Consider the following 11,915-nt stretch of genomic DNA (forward strand, 5'->3'; position numbering starts at 1 on the left):
TTCATCCTGAATTATTTCATGCAAAGTAGAGCGGCTTAAGGAGACAGTGAAAACATCCACCCCACACACACACTACACAAGTCCACAGCAGCAGATTTCTGTTGGTTGGAGAACCCTGTGTGGGGGCTTAATCTCTGGAAATACACCGAGATCTCTCACTGTGGAGGGGATGGTTCTGCCAAGCATCTTCCCAGGTATAGGGAGGCAGCATTCCCTTCACAGAAGAAAAGAATCCCTTTTTCACATATTCTTTGTTTTGAGATTGTGTTATCTAATTCCGGGAGTGTGCGTCAGGCTGTGAATCTCCTAGGAGGAAAAGGCAGCTCCGTGCAGTAGGGAAAAAATAAAAATAAAATAAAATAAAATAAAATTAAAATAAAATAAAATAAAATAAAATAAAATAAAATAAAATAAAATAAAATAAAATAAAATAAAATAAAATAATAAAATAATCCAAAAATGTAAAATTCAAGATACAACCTCCTTTTTTGCATTTCTTATTGCCCAGCCCAGCCAGCATCCTATTGACAGAAGTGGCTTTTTCAGATGTCCTCCTTTTGCCCCTAACTCTGCCTTGGACGCTGTGAATTCTGTTCAGCAGCTTGGCTGACAGCACTGTAACAAGTTGCACTGTGACACATTATCCGCCTTCACAGATCTGACCCAAGGTGATTTATTAAGTCTCACACAAGAAGTGTGCAGCGGACTGCAGGACTGAACTTGTCTGCTGAATCTTAATGTAGTACACGACCTACTGGATGGTCCCTAATCTGAAGGTTTCACTTCTGAAAATCTTAAGAGCTAGGTGCTCTTCGGTTACATTTTAATATCTCAGAATGCAGTCATGCACATATTGCCCAGGACAAATTCTGATTTGTGGGATCAGAGACTTAATTATTTTTAGTTTTATGCTTCATGGGTAATGCTTCACTGAAATGTAACTTAACTCTCCTACTTCATGTACTGATGGTTTCTTTCATATTTTGACTTGAAGACCTTGCTGAGGTCTTAAAGAAAACTAGTACCTCCCACAATGCTCAAAAGAACTAAGTTTGGATAGCAGTAGTGTCTTATTGGTCCCGATGGAAATAAAGGTAGTTAAGCAGAAGAACTAGTTGGAATGTCTTTAAAAAATTGTTTATTTACACTTTATGTTTTGTCATGTGAGGGGAGTTTAGCCCTCAAAACTTAGGGACACCCTACAGTTAACAAAAAGTTATTATTACTATTACAAAAAGTTATGATTACTATTACAAGTCTGAACAAACTATCTTTGTATGAGTCTAGTCAAACTCTACATTACATAGCTTGTAGCATAAACATACTAAATGCTAAACTGGAGCCAAGGGATTGTTTTACAGTACATAAATAATAATGCATAATAATACCAGAGATTGTTTTACAATACATAGGCCTGAGTATTTCTGCTGAGCAGTGATCTGCTAAGCAGATAGAGAGGCAGATGATGGTGCCTGGAGGCAACTGGAAAAGCCGGGGAAATGGTTAGCTGTAGTGTTTTTGCCAGCAGATCTGCATGCAGGGTTAGATGTAGCTTGATGAGGCCCTGCTGGTCTCCAGGACTGTAAGAGACCTCCAGAATTTGGCACACCAACCTACAAAAGGTGTTACAAAAGAGATGGAGATTAGTTAGTTCCTCTTCTAGTCACCTCATCAGAAAATCAGATAATTTTATATGGTTATTGACGTATTCTGTGGAAGGGGCAGTTCCTTACTGCATGCTCTCATTTCTCCCTTCTTATTTTCTCCTATCTCCCTCAAGTGCTGTTTTGTCAAGACATTTGATTCATAATTTAAGAGTGGAGCTCATTAACTACTCAGGGAGTTGGATTTAGCTTCTTGATTTCTGGGCAGGGGCTCAAGCTGGTATTTGCAGAAAGCCCCTGGAAACTGAATGCTGTTATGCTGCGGCCAATGATAAATAACGGATAAGATATAAGGAAAAATTTCTTTACTGTGTGGGTGGTTAAACACTGAAACAGGCTTCCTAGAGAGGTGGTTGATGACCCATGCCTGACAGTGTTTAAGTGCCATTTGGACAATGCCCTCAATAACATGCTTTAACTTTTGGTTAGCGATGAAGGGGACAGGCAGTTGGTCTAGATAAACACTGAATGTCCCTTCCAACTGAACAATACTGTTGACCTATTCTATTCTATTCTATTCTATTCTATTCTATTCTATTCTATTCTATTCTATTCTATTCTATTCTATTCTATTCTATTCTATTCTATTCTATTCTATTCTACTCTACTCTACTCTATTCTACTCTATTCTATTCCCCCACATCTATCAGATCAGCAACAGATGTTGGTGTCAATTTATACAGAGTCTGTATAAGCTGAGCTCTTGCTCTCTTACATGCTGCTCAAGAACTGCCAACATGAAGAGAATATTACACCCTGTGGCTTCTGCACAAACAAAAGGAATGCCAATGACAACGATTCGGTATCTGTTTTAAGAATAGTAGGCAGGTTCTCACTGTTTCCTTTGTGCAATACTCACACTAATAATAATTATAATCTTTAGGCCTTTACCTGTAAAAAGGCAGAAAGGAATTTGCAAATGTGAATATAATAAAAAAGTAAGCTCAGGCAGAAATGCATATTGTAGCAACGCTATCAGATACCGTGACCCATCCCAATGAGTCATCCCACATATGACAGTCCCTTACTCCCCTCACTCCTCCAGGACTGCACCGTATCATGACAGCCACAAATCTGAAATGCTAGCTGAGATTCCAGTTTTATGAATACGGGCACCATTCATCGATGTACATATGAAATGATACAATGATATCATCACTGAATTATCCTAAGTTACTTCCTGATCATATTTCCCAGAATTTTGTGCGTGTACAGAAATTCAAAAGTACTAATTGAAATTATAGTGAGCCTTAACAAATTTAAAGTAAGTGCTGCCTTTAATGGAAGGTAGTGTTTCTTATACTTATTCTTATATCTTTATCTTAATAACTTCAGTTCTCAAAGAATCACTAACTACTGGGAGGAAACTCACCAGAATTTTCTCTATCCACTGAGTTAAATCTCAGATTAATTTCACGAAACACTTTGTTCTTTTACAGATTAAAAGATCAGATTCTGAAATGCTTATCTGGAAACAGACAAAATGTAAATGGATCCATTGCCAGAAGGAGCAGGAAAGAAATTTTAAGTAAAACTTATGTGTACATTTTCTTATATACCTTTTTCTGCTGCAGTGAGAAACTGCTGGTGGATAATCAGTGTGGATTATCTCAGTAAATTCTTAGATATTTGATAAGCTGCTTCACAAAGTAAAGATTTCAGTCTGGGTGACAGTTAAATAACCTGGTAAATAACTAATCCAGCTGCCAGAAGGTTATGTGAATACTATTCAGAGTGGGCCTTCTATGAAACATTTTTTCTTGTGCAAGCAGAGATCCCTTTCTTTCAAACAACGAGCAATCTTTCTTGGTAAAAACATACGTTAGTTTATCCACTGCATACTAAGCACTTTCTGGATACTTAAAATGAATCACAGAAGCATAAATTCATAGAATCACAGAATAGTTTGGATTGGAACAGACCTTAAAGGTCATCTAGTTCCAATGCCCCGGCCATGGGCAGGGACCCCTCCCACCAGGCCAGGCCACCCCCAGCCCCATCCAGCCTGGCCTTGGGCACTGCCAGGGATGGGGCAGCCACAGCTCCACTTGGCAGCCTGCGCCAGGGCCTCAATGCCCTCTGAGTGAAGAATTTCCTCCTAACATCTAATCTAAATCTACCCTCTTTCAGTTTAAAGCCATTCCCCTTTGTCCTATCCCTATACCCCCTGACCAAGAGTCCCTCCCCAGCTCTCCTGCAGCCCCCTTTAGGCCCTGGCAGGCCGCTGTGAGGTCTCCCCGGAGCCTTCTCCTCTCCAGGCTGAACAACCCCAACTCCCTCAGCCTGGCTCCACAGCAGAGGTGCTCCGGCCTCTGAGCATCCTCGTGGCCTCCTCTGGACTCACTCCAACAGGTCCCTGTCCTTCTGGTGCTGGGGGCTCCAGAGCTGAAGACAGGGCTCCAGATGGAGTCTCACAAGAGCAGAGCAGGATATGGTTGGCTTTCTGGGCTGCAGGCGCATATTGCCAGCTCATGTTCAGTTTTCCATCAACCCACATCCCCAGGGCCTTCTCCGTCAGGGCTGCTCTCAGTTCACAAGGGCTACTCTCAATAGGTTATTTCCCACTCATTTTGTAGATTAAAACACACAGCTGTCTAAACACAGATATCTACATGACTCTGTGGTTCCATGTGTGCAGTGTCTCAACTGTTCATTAAGGTCAATGAAGGTGTGATCAATACTGTGGAGCCTGAAGAGCTATTCCATTCCTGGGTGTAGGCCAGTAAGTTAGGATCAGATGAGTAACTCTCTTGACTATCAGACTTGGTTCAGTCACCTAACTATACGCATTAGGTACTATTTTACATGTATCCTGTCGTTTAGCACCTACCACAGCAGGCTGGTTTCGGTTTCCTGTTGGTTGCTTGGGCCTACCATTGAGTCAAAGCATGGCTGACTGAGACATCCTAGGGGATCCTATCACTGGACACTTACGCTATCACAACTGAATCAAACTATACATCTCCACTGACAGTAATGGGGGCTTGGACATGATAAATACATGTAGACAAGTTGCCGTTTCTAGAGTCCAGAAATACAGCATGACTGCTTTCAGCTGGCAAAATATTTGCAGACCATTAACCTCTTCAGAGTTGAACAGTTTCCTTTTCAAACAGAACACAAACAAAAGGTCACTCTAATTTTGAGATAATGGCTGCTGATACCTACGAGTGGGATAGGATGTGAGCACCGAAGGTCTTGATCTGTGTATTCCAGACCACGACTTTCAGACAGTATATTATCCTGAGAATCTATTACAGTGAGGGCTACACGATTTCTCATCTTATGAGTACTGAAGGAAGGCAACGTGACAGATGAAAAAATATTTGAGACAAATAAGATTTTAGAGAACATTTGTTATGCTGACCTAGTCACTTTCTGTTTTCTTTTTGGCAACTGCTCTTGAGGTCTTATACTTAGCACTAGCATCTAATCCTCATCTTGCTTCATCACACCTCACTTTTTTTACTCTGGAAAAACAACTAATCATACTGCCAGGGACTGACGATTTGTTGTGGCTCTGTATTGTAACAGGATGATTCTCTGGAGAGCTGAATTTAACTCTTGGCTCTGACATTGAACCGTGGCATATTTTGGGGTAAATCCCCTTTTGATTCCATCTTTCTTGGTTGAAACGACTCACTACATTTAATTTAGTTTGTGTCCACATTGCTCTTTCTATTCTTATGTGAGACTTACTCTAATGTGGGCAGGTTACTTGACAAAGCCTGAGGTAGTCATCCTGGGGTCCCTTTATATTCACTGGAGAGAAATAACACAACATAATGAATTGTCTAATGCTAAGACAAAAATGTCCTCTGTAGTTGCCTGTTTCTCTCCAGTGGTGATTTAAAAATGGGAGACTAGACTAAGCTGACAGATGTAACTATATATTAAATATTTACAATTAGGTGAGGTAAATTGCACAATTACTAAGTAGGACTTCTGGCAAAATATTTCAAGTACATTGTTTATTTAAGTGACCTGAATGGAGAACTCTGACAATAAAATTAACTGTAATAAATTAACATATCTATGTAAATCATTTTGTTAAGCATGAAGAAGCATAATAAACTGTTTTATATTTATGGAAAAACCTAGGAAGAAACAGAAAAAAATACATGTGAAACTCCCAGGTTTTGTCAACTTTATTTTCCATCATTCATGCACAGCTGATTAAAAAAGAAGTGCATTATACTGTAGTATTTTATTTAGATTTTGTTGGTTTTGTTCGTGGATGTGTTTTTTTTTTTGTCAGTTTTTTGTTTGTTTGTTTGTCCCTCTGTGCTGTGTTTCTCTCTCTGGCATTTGGTATCTTGACTTACAGGATTTTCCAAATCTATATAACACCCTCTGAGAAGGAAGCTTTTATAAAGCAAGAGAAAGAATTTTTATTCCCTTGTAATTACAATCCCCACATAACAGTCTTTTAAGTTGTACTTGTCAAAAGGAAAGGTGTACATTCATGTTTGCCTCTACTCTGGATAAAACAAAAAGAAAAGGACTTAAATCTCAACAGGAATTGTTTCAGGTAGTTACAATGGCATTAGTTATAAAGCCTGCTAGTAAGAAGGGCCTCCAGACAGATTACAATATTTTCATTTCTGGATTTCCTGAAAAGCAGACTGTATAAATATCTAAAATAATTATTTAGGTAAGCAAGGCCTGTCTTGATGTAAGAATATAAACTAGACAACCTCTTGAGGCCCTTTCAAACTATATTTCAATATCTTTTGGTTTTGTGCTTAGCGGCAATGAAAAACTAGAGAGCTTGTCTATCAGGACATGGAATTCACTGAGAGAAAATTGAAGAAAATCAGAACACAGGCTGTGCAGAGAGCTTCAAAACAGAGACAGCTGAATTACTTGTTATTGATACATGATTCAAAATGCACAATAATCATTTTGGAGAGTCTTTATAATTTGAAATTTCATGTTTATGCGAGCTTACAAAATCATGTTATTATTCCTTCCGTACTGTCCTCAATCACTTTAACACCACAGAGCAAATAAATTGTTTGTTGGTGTTTTTTTTTTAGACTACTTGGAAGGTGCTTAACAGAGATATGGTTGATTTACAGAAGCAATGGAAAGCTTTTCTGACATTTCAGAATGTGTACAATCATTGAGTTTTTCTGTCTGCTCTTTGATCACCATTACACTGAGGACTGTTTTTTTTTTTTTCCCCATAAATAGCAATCTTGAAGACAACAGGCCTAACATGAGTGCCAGAAGAAATGTGGTAGGATGGGTAAGCACCCATCAGAGCAGGGCTCCATCCACTTGATTAATAAGTAGAAAGACGATTTATGCAATATATTAATGAAAACAGCTGTTGACAATGATATATATTAATGGTTGGATCTGTAATTAAGTCCTGATTAATTACATGACAAAAATAAAATAAAATGCTTAACTTTAATATGCAAAATCTTTTGGAGATGGAAAGAGAGAAAGTTGAATCTTTCAACTGTCCCTGCTTCAGATCATCTGAATATTAATTGTTCTCATGTTCATTTTCATTGTTTTCATTTCCATGCCACCTTCACTTCAAAGTGAGGAATACTAGGCTGACCCATCAGGCAAAGGAAACTCCTGATGCTCAACTGGTCTGAACAGTTCCATGTTGTTATTAGCTGAAATTAGCCTTACAAAACAATGTTTAATAGGAGATGATAAGTAGGTAGGTAGTAGGAAGGTAGGTAGGTAGGTAGATAGACAGACAGACATTTTGCTATGTAGAAGACATGAATAGGTAGATAGGCAGACAGGCAGGCAGATGAATAGATCTGCTGCTCCTTGATTGTTTCAGATGCCAAAATTACAAGTCTTACAAACTAACTGATTGATTATCTTCCTCTCAACCTTAATGGTTATAATAATAGCTGGGGTCAACCTGCCAGCAGTTGCTCAGGAAAAGTAATTAATCTGGTTCATACCCTTACCCAGGGGAAAATAAATAATGTATATATCTTCTGTTCGTGGTCCTTCACAGACAGACTTCCCCAGCTTCTGGAGCACTCTCAATCTAGATGTGGTGTAAGGGTTTCTTTATGAAAGGAAATAGAAATTTAAGGTCTGTGAATGCTCAGAAACAAAATATCAATCAACTGAAAATGAAAGCAATTCATAAACCTGAAGTCCTCTTCATTTCTGCATTTGTACTCTCCAGTATCTAGAGGAAATCACATTCTGTGAATGTGCCATTTTCATGCACTACAAACTGCACTTGTGGGTTAACAATAACTTTGGGAACATCTATCATGTTGGTTCAGGCAGACAGACGAGATGGAATTCAATTCATCTAAAAGCTAAGTGTCTTTTGCAGGTAACATTTTTAAGCTGCCTCTATAGTCAGTGGAGACATACAGACACTTCCAGATGTCAACTCAATCTCCCTTAAGGTGCGACTAACAGAGATTAGATGAAATACATGTGGGAAATTCTAGATTTTATTTCATTGTATTTCATTTTATTCACTATAGAGTATTGACACAACGAGCTTAGATTTGATTTCTAGTTTCCAAGTAGCTAATGGAAGGTAAAAGAACTTCAGTTGCTTACTTGTTTTGTTTGGACTAATTTATTTTCATCACTCACTAAGTCCTCTTTTATAACTATGAAGGCCTCCTGCACATAATCATCCTACTCCCATTTCCCACAGCCTTCCCTGAAGCAGTGTCTAAATTTTGCAATGCAATATAAATGGAAGGTTTTAAGCCTGTCCACAGCAATTAGCAGTATTAGTTTAATTGCTACACAGTCTGATTTATGCATCAAAACCAATTATGAACCTTTGAAAAATCTCTCCCACCACCTATGCACGAATACAAACAAAGAATATTTTCGGATTCGGTCCCTCTGTCATTTAAGAGGACTAGACACTGCAGTGATGCTCTATGGGACCATGAATTTTGATTAATTCTTCTGCAATTTGCATGCATAATTAAACAGCTTGCCTTCATTGTCTAAGCATTGTCATCAGTGTTTGGGTTTATGTTAAGTTCCCTTACAAAGCTGCATTTTGTTTGCACGGATTTTAAATGGAATACCTCATAAAACAAGATTCTGCTGTTTCAACTTCTGCTTCTCTTATTCTCTCAGTCTTTGCTTTTCCTCAGTCTCTGAAATGCTTTCATCTTCATCCTCTTGAGAGTGAGAGACTAGAATGAAGTCTTGCTTGTTGCTTCTAACCTCCAGAAAGACATTAAAAATAAAATTATATTTTCTCATCTGTAACAACAGAAAAACGTGTTTCCATAGTAGCAACAATACCATTGGAAAAGTCCTTACAGATCCCATTCAGCTCAGTTGGTTGAGCCCTGCCTTATCCTATGGCGTGGCTGGAGATCACAAACACCTACATCGTTGTCATCCAGCAAAGGGGCAATAGTCCCAGTCATTAATTTCAGTCTCTCCTAGGATGAAGTTTTCAGAATTAACCAGGAGATCAAAAAAAAGACCAAAGACCTAAATTAGTGATCGAGAATGGTAATTATATCTAAGTCAGTATGATCCAAAGAACAAGCTGTCATACTCTCTGGCAGCTTGTGAAAACTGTGTTAAGTCTTCTATCTTCCTCACTAAACTCTTACTCCCCTGGGCATCTAATAACTGGTTCATGTCTACCACCTTGAGTAATCCAAGGCATCTCAAGTGACACAGAGGCCTCTGTGTAGACAACCGGATCAAGTCCTTGACATTAATCTTACTTCTAGAGGTAGGATTTAGATCTAAATACAGACATCTACATATAAGTGTCCACAGTACATGCTAGTGTACTGGGTTTACATGGCAAGGTTTTAGCAGTGAGAAGCTGCAGGTGTGGCCTCTGATCTGTCACAGCCAGCTCCAACCAGCTCCAAAAGGGACCCACTGCTAGCCAGAGCTGAGCAGTGAGTGGTGCTGGTTGGGCCTCTGGGAGAGCAGATTTAAGGATGGGAAAGAATCTGCTGTGCTACAGCAGCTGGGAGAGAGGGGTGAGAAATGTGAGAGAAGCAGCCCTGCAGCCCCCAAGGTGAGTGCAGCAGGAGGGCAGGAGGTGCTCCAGGCACGCAGCACAAGTTCCCCTGCGGCCTGTGGAGAGGCCCCTGGTGGAGCAGGCTGTCCCCCTGCACCCACGGGTCCCACACGGAGCAGATCTCCACGCTGCAGCCCGTGGAGGAGCCCCCGGTGGAGCAGGTGGATGTGGCCTGGAGGAGGCTGCGGCCCACGGAGAGCCCCCGCAGGAGCAGGCCCCGGGCCGGAGCTGCAGCCCGTGGAGAGGAGCCCCCGCAGGAGCAGGGGGTCTGGGGGGAGCTGCCGCCCGTGGGGGACCCGTGCTGGAGCAGTTTGCTCCTGGGGGACGGACCCCGTGGTACGGAGCCGTGTGGGAGCAGGTCTTGAAGAGCTGCTGCCTGTGGGCAGCCCCCGCAGGCTCAGTTGGGGAAGGACGGCATCCCGTGGGAGGGACCCCGCGTGGAGCAGGGGCAGAGAGGGACCGTGAGGGAGCGGCAGGGACGAAGCCTCAGGGACTGACCGCAGCCCCCATTCCCCTGTGCTGCTCATAGGGAGGAAGGAGAAGAGGGCATATGAGGAGGAGGGTGTTTTTAGTTTGCTTTTAGTTTCTCACTGTTCTGGTCTGCTCGTGATAAGTAATAAATTATATTAATCTCCCTTATGCTGAGTCTTTTTTTGCCCATGACAGTAACTGGAGAGGGTTGTCCCTTTCCTTATCTCAATATATGAGTTTTCTATTCATCATGTATTCTTCCCCTGTTTTTTTAGGAGGAGTGAGAGGGGCATGGTGGAGCTTAGCTAGTCACCAGCATGAAAACACCGCGGATAATTGTAGGGCTCAAGTCAGCTGCTTGTGCAAATTAAAAATATTCCAGAACAGTTAGTTGTCTGTTTTCTGACCTAGGTCCCATCAATCAGTCCCGTAAAACTGTTCTGGAAACCCTAAAGCATCTCGTATGATGAGCATCTTATATAATATTCGTGTAATAGATGGCTATACTTGGGCAACTGAATCACATCTGTAGACACCATCTACTTAGCTCCCCCCGTGACACATAACTCCACTCACACTTCTTGTCAGGCCACAGGTTTCATGCAGCTCCTGTGTGGTATTTGTGAACACATCTATTTGTAAATATTTTAATCTTGATGTTTGTGTATGAATTTTGCACGGTTAGGTTTAGCTGATAGTAGTCCCATTTCTAGATAATATAAGAACATTTACACTCTATGAAGCTCGATATAAGTGCTATTAAGTACAAATTATTATTAATGGATTAGTAAGAAGAAAATTCTCTGCAGCACTAGAATGCAGGAAGACAGAATTATTCTCCATCTCCTTTAACAAAGTATTTAAAGATTGGTTCTCTTGGTCTGACACAGGCGTCCACTTGGTTGCATTTATGAGCTTAGAGAGACAGGCATCTCCGAAGCACAATTTCTTTCTTTTCAGGATGCTACACCTAAGATCAGAACTGCTGGAAGATGCCTTCTTCTCTCCTCATCTATCCCTGCAGCCTTTTTCAACTAGTGGAGATTTAGAAGTCTATTCTTAAATTGTCTAAGGCATGTCCTACCCAATGTGTTTGAAATGCATATGCAAATTACATGAATATGGTTCAATACAGTTCATACTTGAAATACGTTTGAAAGCTACTAAGAAAAAAGCTTGCCCTAAGGCAGCTTCAGTGTGGAGCAAAATAGAAGCCACAGAGCTGCAAATCTGACACTTTTTTGTATATATTTTGAAACTGAAATCTTGAAGAAATATGAGAAGAGTTGATAAGGTTGTTTTTTTTTTCTTCTTTTTTTTTTTGTTTATCTTTTTAATGTAAAAAATGTAAAACTTCTTCTGATCAACACTGTCCAAGCAGAGCTGTATTGAAGAGCAGATACGAAAAATCACTTCTAAGGACCATATTTCAGATCCAACTGATATTTTTAGTTTGTTCTCTGGAAAGAAAATCAGAGCATACAGCAGCAGAGTTCCCCTCTTCAAAGTCCTAACATCTTAGGAGGGAAAGGAATAAATTAAATATCTTACACGTTGAAAGTGTTCAGGGTTGTCTCCCGTGACTTCTGCAGAGGACTGTCAAGTGAGCAGTGAGGCAAATGAGAGACGATTGAAGAGGCTTTGACACTGTTCAGGAAGTTCCCTTTGTTTCACCTGATGCAGAGCAATCGCCTTGACCTTCTGTCTAATGTGTAGCATTTGTACCTTCTGATTCTCCTTTGTGGGCAATGCCACTTACC

At 40.5% G+C, this 11,915-nt stretch overlaps 1 long non-coding RNA gene across 1 annotated transcript; it reads right to left on the reverse strand.

The window, feature by feature from the left end:
* Positions 1 to 445: 445 nt before the first annotated feature.
* LOC136789995 (uncharacterized) lies at positions 446 to 8,853 on the reverse strand. Its single transcript, XR_010829032.1, has 3 exons — positions 8,717 to 8,853; positions 7,610 to 7,713; positions 446 to 1,613 (listed from the first exon to the last, which is right to left on the reverse strand). It is a non-coding gene; the product is annotated as an uncharacterized lncRNA (long non-coding RNA).
* Between the last annotated feature and the right edge of the window lie 3,062 nt (positions 8,854 to 11,915).

Source organism: Anser cygnoides, chromosome 2 (assembly GCF_040182565.1).
Source record: "Anser cygnoides isolate HZ-2024a breed goose chromosome 2, Taihu_goose_T2T_genome, whole genome shotgun sequence".
NCBI lineage: Eukaryota > Metazoa > Chordata > Aves > Anseriformes > Anatidae > Anser > Anser cygnoides.